The following is a 14441-nucleotide window of genomic DNA, read 5'->3' as shown; positions in this document are numbered from 1 at the left end:
CAAACACCAATACAGGAAGTGCTGCATGACGTGCTTTATACTGTAGCTATAAACACACATGATCACAATGATGTGCCCTTTACCTTTTAGGTGTAACGTTGCCAGGTGGTCCAGGATAAGGGCGTGCTTTGATCACAAAGACAGAACGTTTTGCTCATCCTCCTCTGGTCTTTGGAGCAACACTGTCTTCTTCTTTGGTACGCTAAGAGTCATCTCCACCTGCATCAGAGCAACAATGCTGAAACCAAGGTGCGAGGGAACGCCTGTTTTTTATCTGTGCATGGCGAGCAGGCTCTGGGATGTTTGCGTCCATGTGCATGGTTACGCTGCGGTGTAATTTTACCTGTCTACACACACACACACACACACACACACACACACACACACATGAAATATGCAGTAACTATGCACCCGGTGACATGACAGCAGAAGGAAGCCACACTTACTTAAGAAACACTTTAGTTTCAGTCACACAGCACTCACCTGTATGTGAACACCAAAAGCTGACTTTTTCAGGAGTGTGTGTGTGTGTGTGTGTGTGCGTGTGTGTGTGTGTGTGTGTGTGTGTGTGTGTGTGTGTGTGTGTGTGTGTGTGTGTGTGTGTGTGTGTGTGTGTGTGTGTTCTTGTATTTCTACCCTTCTTGAGACATCAACAAGGAAAAGTATTGAGACTTTATTTTGAGACTTTTATTAGTAGGTTGCACAGTGAAGTACATATTCCGTACAATTGACCACTAAATGGTAACACCCGAATACGTTTTTCAACTTGTTTAAGTCGGGGTCCACTTAAATTGATTCATGATACAGATATATACTATCAGATATATACTATCATCATAATACAGTCATCACACAAGATAATCACATTTAATTATTTACATTATTCATATGTTCATATATGTTCATATGAGGACAAGTTAGGAGCAAAATCATGGTCCCAATACGGAAAACCATTGCATCTAATAGAGAATGTCTCATTTGCACCCCTGGTGGTGAAATCTATCAAAATTAGGGTGGTCCCAAAAATTTGAAGTCCTCCCCCTCTGGCTAACATATGTAATAACAAGTGTGTGTAAGAAATTGAAATGCGCCCCCTTTGGCCAAAATGTATAAAAACAATAAAATATGTATATAGAGACATACTGTTGTTCTGAAGGTTTTCATATTTGTGTAAATTGTCCCTTTTAGTTCTATATATAGATCGTTTCTGTTAAGGGATTAATTATTATTATTTATTTCTATTTCATATGTGTTGTTTGGAAAGGTGAAATGTATTTTCGTTAAGTTGTTTAACCGTTGCTACGGTTACGGTTGCCATGGTTACGGGCAGTTCCGTTTCCGCCGGCAGGTAAAAAAAGTGTTTAAAAGAGCTCCAGCATTGACAGGCAGGGGAGCGTCAGTAATACTACCCGGAGATAGAGATCACCACAGTTGCAGATCAGATAAGTAACTAGTACTCTAAGCGGTGTATTTAAGTTTGTTATAAGTGACAGTTAAGTGCCAGTGCACTAGTTTAAGTTTAAAGACGTTTTGGGCGCTTCACGTTACCAGTAGGAGGTGAAGCGCATGCTAACCGCTAGTTAGCTCACCGCAGCTCGCACCTGTGTTTGTTGGCTGCAACGTGACTTCACGAATGCCAGGTTCCGTCACGTTCGGACTAAGTTTAGTTAAGAGACACTCTCCCCTTGGACTATTTATTGTTTGGAGAACGTTGTAGAGTTTAGTTGTGTGCTATCGTGGCTACCTTGCTGCGAGGGAAGTGGACAGCGCGAGGTACAAGTGTTAGTGGCTCACGCTCACGGGCTAGTCGACAGAGAGGTGACCCAGGACGAGGCTGGTTCTCCTCTCGCTCCAGACTAGACTCGTGAGGGAACTAAGAGGAAGCACGGCCGAGCCCCCCCCCTTCTCTACTCTACAACGGGCGGTGTCCCCCCTCTCCAACGCCCCCTTGGTATCCAGCATTTGCAACTCACCACCCCCACCCCTACGTGCACCAACGATACAGCAGGACCACAACAGACTATCTTCTGGCCCAGCCAAGGGGCCCAGGTTGGACTGTGTGTGTGTGTTGTGTAATTGGTTTAGTGCGGGAGGTTTCATTGGGGAGGTAGCGTGTGAGTGGGGATGAGTGTATGAGTGTAAACAATGTGTTCATTATTGTCAGATTATTGTATGTTATATGATATAGTAAATTGGTTAACTATATAAGTGGTGTCCTCTCACTCTCTCCTAGACTATCTTTATTTGGTAAATAGTGAAAATTAGAGCATCCCCCTAAAGTAAATGTACAGTCCTTTACAGGCTCCCGAACATTTTGGTCCTTTGAGCCGGATAGTCTAATCAGTTAGGATGTCCAAAAAGAGTGAGAGAACCCTAAGCCCCTCCCCAAAACCAGAACCACCAACACGCCCTGTTAGAGAGCGTAGGTTACCCACTAGACTACAGGACTATCACTTGACTACCCTAGATGAGACTGACAGCCCCAGTAGTTTAGAGAGTAAAGCACCCCAAGTGGCGGAGGACAATATTGCAACACCAGAATTAGGTTCGACTATGCAACCCAGTATTCACCCCTTCTCCTCACTACCAAGGGATGAAAAGAGACAGGAAAAGGCGGGCCCGCCGCTGACAGCAGTCATTCCCCCGCCGACAGAAATCGTCAGCCAAGGCAAAGAGGATCCACCAGGAGGTGGCGACTTACAGAACGGTGAGGAAATAATTCCCCCTGATGCCGCCACCCCACTAGACAGGACCGACCCGCGAACCTTCCATCCGGGTGAGTTTTTCAAGAACTCCGATCCTCAAGGCAAGCCCCCCAAAGTAAAGTCTCGCCTATCTTCTGGCCGGCGCAGCAGCATCCATAGCAGCCATACGGGTAGTCACCGTAGCAGCCACTCAGGACGATCAAGCCATGAGAGTCTACTCTCTGAGAAGTTAATCCAGCAGTTGATTGACAACCAGGAGAACCAGAGCCAGGACGCCCTAGCTAGAGAGGAGCGTCTGCACGAAGAAGCCCGTGCTAGAGACGAGCGCCTGCAGATAGAGGCCCGCGCTGACAAGGAGCGCCTGGAACGGCAAACCCATGCAACTGCGGAGGCACTGGAGAAGGCGGCCGTCCAGAGCCTGGAGCTCGCTAAGCTCGCTCTCTCTCGCCAACCAGAGCCCTCTTCCCCAGGCCGGATATCGAGAGCGCCCTCAAGGCCTGGCTCGCCAGAGGAAAGGAAGAGGAGTATCGAGAGGTCTCGAGCGCTGGACCCAGAAACCCAGAGCGCACACGAGGAGGAAATGGAGCCTGACGAACGCTTGGACTCCCTTTTGGATCGTAGGGTGCAGTATCCACACGCCCCTCCCCCCTCCTCACCATCACCATCAGCCCGCCGTAATGCAGGACCATATGACCCGCTTCCTCTTCACCCGCCTGGCTCCATTGTTCCATTCTTCACCCAAGACAGCAGGGAGAACTACAGGGAGATGCGGCTCAGCCTGGAGTACCTGCTAGGAGAACCACAGGCGTACCACAGTGAGCAGCAAAAGTGGCTCACACTCCAACTCCATTGCAAGCTACCAATAGCTAAGAGACTTTGCTTCTCCCACGCCAAGTCCCTCACGCCCTACACAGACAGCATGAACGAACTAGATCACCGCTGGGGTTGTCCATGGGACCACATCCTCGACGAGGTTGAAGCCCTCGGGGAGTTACCTGAGATCTGAACCGACGTAGCCCTGGATGACTACGCCCTCCGCATCCGCTCCCTGGTCACGATGCTGAAGCTGCAGGGACCGACTGGAGCCAGGGAATTGAACACAGGCTCCACCGTGGAGCGCTTCATAAGGAAGCTGCCCAGACATCGAGAGGAAAGGTTCCGGCGGCGCCACGACCAGCTCCACCCCGACCAGCCAGCAGCCAGCTTAGAGGAGCTATCTGACTTTCTGAGAAGTGAGGTAAAGCACATCCGTCTCCCAACAAAAGCTGAGCCGAAGTACGGCGGACACGAATGGACCAATCGAGCAACCAAGAGGAAGGAAGGGTCAGTCCCGGTGATGACGACGATCCCAAGGGCTGACACTAAGGAGGAGAGGGACACCCCCCACGGTGAGAGGGGCGGCCCTAAGCAGGGTGACAAGAAGTTTCAACCACCTCGCCCGTGTTGCACAGGCCCCCACTGGCTAGAACACTGTCCAGAGTTTGGGAAGAATAACACAGAAGAGAGGAAACAGTGGATCAAGGACAACAAGCGGTGTTGGAGGTGCGCCCGTGAGCACATGGCCAAGCAATGCACCCTGAAGAGGCCTTGTCGTATTAAGGAATGTGGCAGGATACACCTCACGGTCCTCCACGACCTAAATACCAGAAGCGACAAGCCGGAGACCGGAGAGTTCCCTCTGGACCCATCAAGTGAGATCCAGGAGGGTCGTACCTACTACGTAGGCCCAGTCCGTGGTAACAACCCCCAAGTGTTACTCAAGATGGTGCCGGTCATCCTACGCCATGATGGGAGGGAGATGTCCACCTATGCCATCATTGATGACGGTGCAGAGTGCACAATTCTGATGAAGGAGGCAGCCACCACCCTCGGGCTCAAGGGTCATCCTCATCAGATGAATATCCTCACCATTCGACCCAAGCCCACCCCGATCACGGGTGAGATAGTGTCCCTGGAGATCATGGCAAAGGGGCGACCAGGAGATGTGCACCCCCTGCGTGATGTGTTCACCGCGGTTGACGTGAGCCTTTCTACCTATGGCTACCCAATGAAGGCGCTCAAGGCAAAGTACCCCCATCTGTCTGAATTGAGTCTTGATCAAGAAGAGAAAGTGGTACCGACCATCCTACTTGGGTCCGATCAAGCAAGGCTGACCCTCCCAAGGCGCATTCTCCCAGGCCCACGTGGCTGCCCCGTCGCCCTGGACACCCCACTTGGTTGGACTCTCCAAGGCCCTATCAACCTAAAGAGTGCTAATCCCAGCCAGACCCGAATGCACTTCCTCGGGGCCGAGTACAAAATGGAGGAACCCTCAAACCAGCCCAGTAAGGCTGCCAGTGAGACCGAAGCATTCCTTAAGGTAATAAAAGCAGATGTGATTGAGGACAATGAGGAGGAAGACAGGGATGCAAGCATTGAAGATGGGCAGAAAATGCAGGAGGATCATCACCAACAACAGTTTGATCAAGCTCCTGAGGAGAACTGTCCCAAGGTTGTCTTTGAAAATAAAGCTGCTGCCTGTGAGCTGTCATTGTTTTCCAAATCTGAGGAGACTAGGGAGTTAGGACCCATGGAGACAGAAATAGTTGTGCAGTCACAACATAACCAGGACAAGGAAAAGCTCTCAGCACAAGAAGAGAAAGTCCAGGCCCTGTACTCTGAGATAGAGCTCCTGAACTCGGACCTTCGACTGAGGAAAGAGTTGACCTCTGACCTCCTGGCCCAGGTTCAAACCTTGGAGAATAAAATTAAATCAGCAGAAGTAGAAACGTCTTGTGCAGCACAGAAGCTGAACAGTGCTCTGCATGAGAGGAACGGCCTCTCTGATCAGTTGTCAAAGATGTCAGAAGAGAAGAACACATTAGCCCTGCAGCTCCAAACCGCTCACTGCCAGCTAACTGATGTCATGGAGATGATGGAGGGACTACAAATGGTCAAAGGGGGCTGGGATGAGAAGTTTCTTCAGCAGGAGAGTAAACCATTGGGATATGCAAGTAGCGACCTGGCTGACCTCGATCCCATCACGCCCAACTCTCTCCTAATGGGGCGGCCAGACATGATTGTGGATCCAGCGCTACCCAGAGCGCATTGGCTCCTGGGCAGAGTGAAGACAGTCACTAAGGGGAAGGATGGTAGAGTTCGCTCAGCAATAGTGGACACTGGCCAGAGAACCTACCATCGACCAGTGCCTCGCCTTATCAAGCTCCCCCCATACTCTGACCCGACTCCCCCATACTCTGACCCGACTCCCCCTAAACCCCCCTGATCTGCTTGTATATCAAACCTTCATTAGTATAACTGATTTCCTTCACATAAATCAGGGGGCGGCTGTTCTGAAGGTTTTCATATTTGTGTAAATTGTCCCTTTTAGTTCTATATATAGATCGTTTCTGTTAAGGGATTAATTATTATTATTTATTTCTATTTCATATGTGTTGTTTGGAAAGGTGAAATGTATTTTCGTTAAGTTGTTTAACCGTTGCTACGGTAACGGTTGCCATGGTTACGGGCAGTTCCGTTTCCGCCGGCAGGTAAAAAAAGTGTTTAAAAAAGCTCCAGCATTGACAGGCAGGGGAGCGTCGGTAATACTACCCGGAGATAGAGATCACCACAGTTGCAGATCAGATAAGAAACTAGTACTCTAAGCGGTGTATTTAAGTTTGTTATAAGTGACAGTTAAGTGCCAGTGCACTAGTTTAAGTTTAAAGACGTTTTGGGCGCTTCACGTTGCCAGTAGGAGGTGAAGCGCATGCTAACCGCTAGTTAGCTCACCGCAGCTCGCACCTGTGTTTGTTGGCTGCAACGTGACTTCACGAACGCCAGGTTCCGTCACGTTCGGACTAAGTTTAGTTAAGAGACACTCTCCCCTGGGACTATTTATTGTTTGGAGAACGTTGTAGAGTTTAGTTGTGTGCTATCGTGGCTACCTTGCTGCGAGGGAAGTGGACAGCGCGAGGTACAAGTGTTAGTGGCTCGCGCTCACGGGCTAGTCGACAGAGAGGTGACCCAGGACGAGGCTGGTTCTCCTCTCGCTCCAGACTAGACTCGTGAGGGAACTAAGAGGAAGCACGGCCGAGCCCCCCCCCCTTCTCTACTCTACAACGGGCAGTGTCCCCCCTCTCCAACGCCCCCTTGGTATCCAGCATTTGCAACTCACCACCCCCACCCCTACGTGCACCAACGATACAGCAGGACCACAACAGACTATCTTCTGGCCCAGCCAAGGGGCCCAGGTTGGACTGTGTGTGTGTTGTGTAATTGGTTTAGTGCGGGAGGTTTCATTGGGGAGGTAGCGTGTGAGTGGGGATGAGTGTATGAGTGTAAACAATGTGTTCATTATTGTCAGATTATTGTATGTTATATGATATAATAAATTGGTTAACTATATAAGTGGTGTCCTCTCACTCTCTCCTAGACTATCTTTATTTGGTAATTTTGTGAAAATTAGAGCATCCTCCTAAAGTAAATATACAGTCCTTTACAGGCTCCCGAACACTGTAATAACTTGAAGTAAATAATGAAGATTAAAAAACAATTACAAACAAACAAAAACAAAAAAAAAAACTAAAAGTTACCTTTTTCATATTTGCATAGTATATATATATTATTAATGTTGTAAATACAAATCTTTATATATTTAGAAAGGGTGGTCCTAAAGAGGTAGGCATTTTCCATAGGTCTCAAGAAGGTAACAAATACAAGAGTGTGTGCATGTGTGTGTGTGTGTGTGTGTGTGTGTGTGTGTGTGTGTGTGTGTGTGTGTGTGTGTGTGTGTGTGTGTGTGTGTGTGTGTGTGTGTGTGTGTGTGTGTGTGTGTGTGTGTGTGCGTGCGTGCGTGTGCATATCACTTACTGCTGCTTCTGCTGTTCTAATTAAAGGCCTACTGAAACCCACTACTACCGACCACGCAGTCTGATAGTTTATATATCAATGATGAAATCTTAACATTGCAACACATAAACTTATAAAGTGCAATTTTAAATTTTCCGCTAAACTTCCGGTTGAAAACGTCTATACATGATGACGTATGCGCGTGACGTCAATCGTTGAAACGGAAGTATTGGTACCCCATTGAAGTATTGGTACCCCATTGAATCCAATACAAAAAAGCTTGGTTTTCATCTCAAAATTCCACAGTATTCTGGACATCTGTGTTGGTGAATCTTTTGCAATTTGTTTAATGAACAATGAAGACTGCAAAGAAGAAAGCTGTAGGTGGGATCGGTGTATTAGCGGCTGGCTGTAGCAACACAACCAGGAGGACTTTGACTTGGATAGCAGACGCGCTAGCCGACGCTAGCCGCCGACCGCACGGATGATCGGGTGAAGTCCTTCGTCCTTCCGTCGATCGCTGGAACGCAGGTGAGCACAGGTGTTGATGAGCAGATGAGGGCTGGCTGGCGTAGGTGGAGCGCTAATGTTTTTATCATAGCTCTGTGAGGTCCCGTTGCTAAGATAGCTTCAATGGCGTCGTTAGCAACAGCATTGTTAAGCTTCGCCAAGCTGGGATTTATTAACAGTGTATTTATATGTCCATGGTTTAATAGTATTGTTGATTTTCTGTCTATCCTTTCAGTCAGGGATTTATTTATTTTGTTTCTATCTGCATTTGAGCCCGATGCTATCACGTTAGCTCAGTAGCTAAAGAGCTTCGCCGATGTATTGTTGTGGAGATAAAAGTCACTGTGAATGTCCATTTCGCGTTCTCGACTCTCATTTTCAAGAGGATATAGTATAGAAAAAGGAGAAAGTGTGGAATCCAATGAACCCTTGTACCTAAGTTACGGTCAGAGCGAAAAAAGATACGTCCTGCACTGCACTCTCGTCCTTCACTCTCACTTTCCTCATCCACAAATCTTTCATCCTCGCTCAAATTAATGGGGTAATCGTCGCTTTCTCGGTCCGAATCTCTCTCGCTGCATTGTAAACAATGGGAAAATGTGAGGAGTCCTTCCTCCGGTGACGTCACGCTACTTCCGGTATAGGCAAGGCTTTTTTTTATCAGCGACCAAAAGTTGCGACCTTTATCGTTGTTGTTCTCTACTAAATCCTTTCAGCAAAAATATAGCAATATCGCGAAATGATCAAGTATGACACATAGAATGGACCTGCTATCCCCGTTTAAATAAAAAAAATTCATTTCAGTAGGCCTTTAAAGTGTGTGCTGGCTTAATCCCTCTTCACACAGGAGCTGGTGTTAACATTGCATCTTCTCTACTATCTTTTTTTCTCTCTACCTTCCAGTCAACACATGCCGAGACTTTCCGGTGTCCGTTTCGATGCCGTGTGCTGCAGCTGAGACATGAGAAAGCAAAGCAACCTTTTTCTTAACGGCCCTTATCTTAATCACCAAATATTAAGCCAACGATCATGGTGTTGATACAGCAGACACCAATATAATAGAATTAGCCCTCCAGCAGGTTAGTTAAGGAGTATCAATAACCTAACATTCAAGATGTCAAACAACAAAACTTTGACTTTATGTTCCACATGTTATCAGTACATTAAACTAAAGAATGCTTGGTATGATTTAAATAGTGTAAAAGTGTAATTACTATTGGGCAGGAAACAACTTTTAATATAAGAAGACGACGATAATGGACAACCACTGTGTTCAATACTACAGTCGTCCCTTGCTTGTTGCTGTTAACTGGTTCCAGAACTGACCATGATAAGTGGCTTTTTGCGAACTAGAATTTCTTATTCGTAAGTCTGATATTTTCATAGAAAACATGGTTACGACCTTCTTAATTTGGTTTATAGCATTAGTAAAGCCATTTAGACATGAAATATAGTCACCTTTACATTTGTTTTATCCAACACAGTGAACATCCATCCATCCTACCGCTTGTCCCTTTCGGGGTCGGGAGGGCTGCTGGAGCATATCCCAGCTGCACTTAGGTGGAAGGCGGTGTACACCCTGGACAAGTCACCACCTCATCGCAGGGCCAACACAGATAGACAACATCCACACTCACATTCACATACTAGGGTCCATTTAGTGTTGCCAATCAACTTATCCCCCGGTGCATGTCTTTGAGGGTGGGAGGAAGCCGGAGTACCAGGAGGGAACTCATGCAGTCACGGGGAGAACATGCAAACTCCACACAGAAGAGATCCAAAGCCCGGGGATCGAACCCAGGACCGTCTTGTTCCACCGTGCTGCCCTACAGTGAACATAAAAATAGAAAATAAGATTGTTCTTTAGTACAAAAATAAGGCATACTGCACAGTAATACAGACTCACACACACCATTCTGAAACACAACAACACACCTCAAAATACTGCAACTTGTTCGATGGCGGTGACGATAATCTACTGTAAAAAAAATACAGTTAAAAACTGCGGTAAGCAATTGTTTAATTGCAACAGTAAAACACACTACAATCTAAAATACTTTATCACAGTTGTGAATGCAGTGGAAACCAAGAAAAAAGAGATTACCAAAATTACTAGAAAACACATGACTGTACTGTGAAAATAATGAAAATTGTACACTGCATTGAGGCAAATATTTTAATGTCAGAAGCATGCAAATACTCTAAAATTATTTATTATTATTATTATGTCTGAATTAAAGGTTTTGTAGAGTTTACATTTAAATTTACAGCATACCTTAATTGTTTTAGTGGTTTGTGTTGAAGCATTAGCCTAGTTAACTTTTGGCAAACATGTTTTCTTGTATTTTTGTGGCAAGTGGTTTCAGACATTGAGGGGTTATGTCTATGTGCTTCTTTGCAAACTGCATCGAAATGAACCACGCTGTGTGTTTAGGTGTGTTGGAACTGGTTGCAAGCAGCTATTTAACAGATATGGCGTATTTAAAGCTTGTTTTTAATAGATTACTTGAAGGAACATGTTGCGGAAGGCCATGTTGTGAGTTGTCCAGTGAAAGGTTGTACAAATGCTTTCAAGTTTAAATCCTCATGTACCGCTCACAAGACTCGGAAACACAGGCATTTTGCAGACTGTAGTATTGGTGAAGCGGCAGCATGGTGAACAGTGGTTAAGGCCTGTGCCTCACAGGTCCTGGGTTTGATTCCCAGGCTCCGGGTCTTTCTGTATGGGGTTTGCATGTTCTCTCTGTGATTGTATGGGTTCCTTCCGAGTACTCTGGCTTCCTCCAAGACATGCACTAAAATCGGCCCCTAATTTATTTTATGGCAAATTCCTGGCAACTACAGCTGCCAGTATTTTATTGTGAATTCTATAGTTTTTCTGTATATGTGCAGGTTAACAACAGGTTTTTAATAGTAATTTACTGTAAGCAAAAACAGTTATCAACTATAAAATTAACGGATTCAACATTAACATACTGTAATGTCCTATACATTGTAACTGTCATTTTTATGGTGATTACCTGGCAGCCACAGCTGCTGGTATTTTAACGTAAAATTGTGCTGTTTTTTTATTACAGTGTTATACTTGGCAATATAACCCAGTACTTTAGATTAGTTTTTTAGGTTCATTAAGCTATTTTGATGCTATACAATTTTTAATATAGGCCATAAACATGAATTTTCTCACAGTAAATGTGATTTTTTTATTAATGATAGGCCGTAGTCAAACGCAACATATTTTTTTGAATACATACATTTTTTTAAAACACAGTGAAACCGCAAAATTTGAAGCACAACGTGTTGATGGAAAATTATACTACCACTACCTTGCTTCCTATTAATTTGATTACTTAACCCTTTTGTTTACCTCTATAGCTCATTTTAAAAAACGTGTTTCTTACATTGTTTGGTGTCCTATGTGGATGTTCTCATTCAGCCAGGTCATTGTATTCTCAGTACATTCACTCGATCGCTACTAGACTGTTTAGTTTGTCTTTGCTGACTTTTCGTCTCTTATCCAGTTAGGCTTCATCAGTTAATGCCCCCTGCATTTGCTGTGTCTGTCCTAAGTTAATGAACAGGTAGGTAGTATTTCCTGCTTGGCATTGCTGCCTGTCGCACCTCCTCCAGTGCCCACGGGTCAGCTGCAGGGTCATCAGCCAGGAACCACCATTCACCAACGTTTCACTCCTTTAATCCTGGAACGTCTCCTGGTGGCGGAGCAGTGACAGGGACGTCTCCCTGTCACCCCCTGCAGCTGATAGCTGTTACCCCCTGCGGCTGTTATCGGGGTTAGTTGTTCTTTCCCCAGCTCCTGTCCTTCCTCCTCAGCCAGAGCCAAAAGCTGCCTTTCTCGGCCTCCTCTGCCAGATCTTTTATGGCCTTTCTCAGCTTTCTTCCAGTCACTCCTACGTCCCTCAAAAGGCGTGTGGTTGACAGCCCCACGTAGCCTCGGCAGCCAACTTCTACTGGGTAGATGGTTGTCTTCCAGCCAGCCTCCCGGCACTCAGCAGCCAGCTCCGAGTACTTGGCCTTCTTGCGCTCAAAGGCGGCCTCGATCCCCTCCTCCGATGGTACGGTCAGCTCAATAAGGTGCACCACTCTTGCCTTGCTAGACCACACTACAATATCCGGGCGGAGAGATGTAGTGGTGATCTCCGTGGGGAACCGGAGCTGCCTATTGAGGTCAACCCTCATGTCCCACTCCTGGTCTGGGGAAAAGGGCCTTGCTGCTGTCTCTCTTGGCCTGATGTATCTTTGACCCCCCCCTTCCGTGACAAAGCTGGTATGGTTCTCTGCTGGTGGTGATTCTTTGCTGCCCTGTCGACACCCCTCCAGCACCTCCGCTAGTTTCCTCAGGACCTGGTCGTGGCGCCATCTATAGCGCCCCTGAGAGAGTGCGGTCTTGCAGCCCGACAAGATGTGCTGGAGGCTTGCGTTGGGAGCATTGCAGAGTGAGCAGCATTCCTCGTTCCCGAACCATTGGTGAAGGTTACGAGGACAGGGAAGCGTGTCGTAGGTTGAACGAATAAGGAAGCTGATCCTTGCCTGTGGAATCTTCCACAGGTCGGACCAGCTGATGTTCCGGTTGACCACTCCCTCCCAGGTTGTCCACCTTCCTTGTCGGCCCTGCGACACGGCCTTGATCTTATAGCGCTCTTCCTCCATCCTCGTCACCTCCGCCACCACCATCTCCTTCCTCTCCTTGCGGTTGGCCTTAGACCAGAACCGAGGCGCTTCTCCCCATCCTAGCCCTGCTCTTCCTGCCTGGACTCTGCCCATGAGCTCTTGGTGATGCAGCCTACTGACAGCTCGGTCAACCTCAGTTTGGGCTTTCCACTTTCGGCCAGTGGGAACCTTGGCATTGGCGTTCCTTACTGACTGGTCAGTGGACTCTCTTAGTTCGAGGACCAGCCTGGACTTCTCCTGCATATAGCCCAGACTGATAGACTGCAGTGGCAGCTGCAGTGCGTTCTTCCCAAAGAGGCCCGTTTCTGAAAGGCACCGTGGTAGTCCCAGCCACTTTCTGATGAATGAGTTGGCTTTTCCATCCATCTTACTCACGGCAGATGAGGGGATCTCGCTCATTTTCAGAGGCCACATCACCCTCCTGTAGAGTATGAACTGGTAGCACCAGACCTTGTACTTTCCAGGGAGTTGGCTCTGGTCGATCCTTGCCAGGCCGTCCGTGAGTTGTTTCATGACAGTCCTCCCCATCTGTTTATCGGACAGCTCTGCAGTGTACTGCCTCCCCAGGCTTTTGATGGGTTGCTCAGACAGGAGGGGGATTTTCTCTCCCCCGACGACAAAGATGGTGTTGTCGTTTCTGACTCCCCTTCTGAGTGACAGGCTACGGGATTTGGAGGGTTTGATCTTCATTCTGGCCCATGATGTCAACTCATCCACCCTTTTCAGCAGTCGAGATGTACATGCTGCTGTCTGAAGGAGGCTGGTGACATCGTCCATATAGCTCCTCAATGGGGGTAACCTCTGACCAGATGGTGTTTTGATTCCTCCAACCATTTGCCTTGCTCCGATGAGGATTATCTCAAAGGCTGCCACGAACAAGATTGGAGAAATGGCACACCCCATTGCAATTCCCACTTCTAGATGCTGCCACCCGGTGGTGAAGTCCTGGAGGGCAAAGCACATCTGCAGATCGCTGAAGTAAAGCGCTACCAGGTTCTTGATGCAGGGTGGCATGTGGAAGAACTCCAAGGCGTAGTTGATCAGCTGGTGTGGGACCGATCCGTACGCGTTGGCGAGATCGAGCCAGATGACATGCAGGTCGGTCTTCTCCCGCTTGGCCTTCTGGATCTGGTCCCAGATCATCGTAGAGTGCTCTACGCATCCTGGGAAACCTGGAACTCCTGCTTTCTGGCAGTTGGTGTCGATGTAGCAATTCTCTAGCAGGTAGGTGGTCATCCTTCTGGCCAGCACTGAGAAGAAGATTTTTCCTTCTACGTTCAGCAGGGCGATGTTTCTGAATTGGCCGATATTTTTGGAGTTTTCTTCCTTCGGGATGAATACCGCTACAGCCCTTTGCCACTCCGCTGGAATGAGTTGCTTTTTCCAGGCAGTTCTCATTAGATACCAGAGCAGTTCAAGTACCTTGGGGCAGTTCTTATAGAGCTTGTAGGGAACTCCATTGGGGCCTGGTGCTGATGAGGACCTTGCCTTCTTCACGGTTTGCCTAACTTCGCTGAGCTTGGGGGGCATGATGTTAAATTCAGCTGTCGGTGGCGCAGGCCGGGGCACGTACCCTGGTGTTCCTAATGGGACGTTTCTTAGCGGATCACTGTACTGCCTTTTGACGTGCTGTTCCATTTGCTCCCTGGTGGTTTCGAGCTTCCCGGACTTTTTCTCCTCCAGCAGTTGTCTGGCGTGCTTGAAGGG

General features: G+C 47.5%; 1 long non-coding RNA gene across 1 annotated transcript; it reads right to left on the bottom strand.

Annotated features, from left to right (window-relative positions):
• Nucleotides 1–159: 159 nt before the first annotated feature.
• Nucleotides 160–9867, bottom strand: LOC133662856 (uncharacterized). Its single transcript, XR_009828179.1, has 3 exons — nucleotides 9504–9867; nucleotides 8942–8999; nucleotides 160–219 (listed from the first exon to the last, which is right to left on the bottom strand). It is a non-coding gene; the product is annotated as an uncharacterized LOC133662856 (long non-coding RNA).
• Between the last annotated feature and the right edge of the window lie 4574 nt (nucleotides 9868–14441).

Source organism: Entelurus aequoreus, linkage group LG12, assembly GCF_033978785.1.
Source record: "Entelurus aequoreus isolate RoL-2023_Sb linkage group LG12, RoL_Eaeq_v1.1, whole genome shotgun sequence".
Taxonomy (NCBI): Eukaryota; Metazoa; Chordata; class Actinopteri; order Syngnathiformes; family Syngnathidae; genus Entelurus; species Entelurus aequoreus.
The sequence above is the reverse complement of the archived record's forward strand: the minus strand, read 5'-3'. Positions and strand labels throughout refer to the sequence as shown.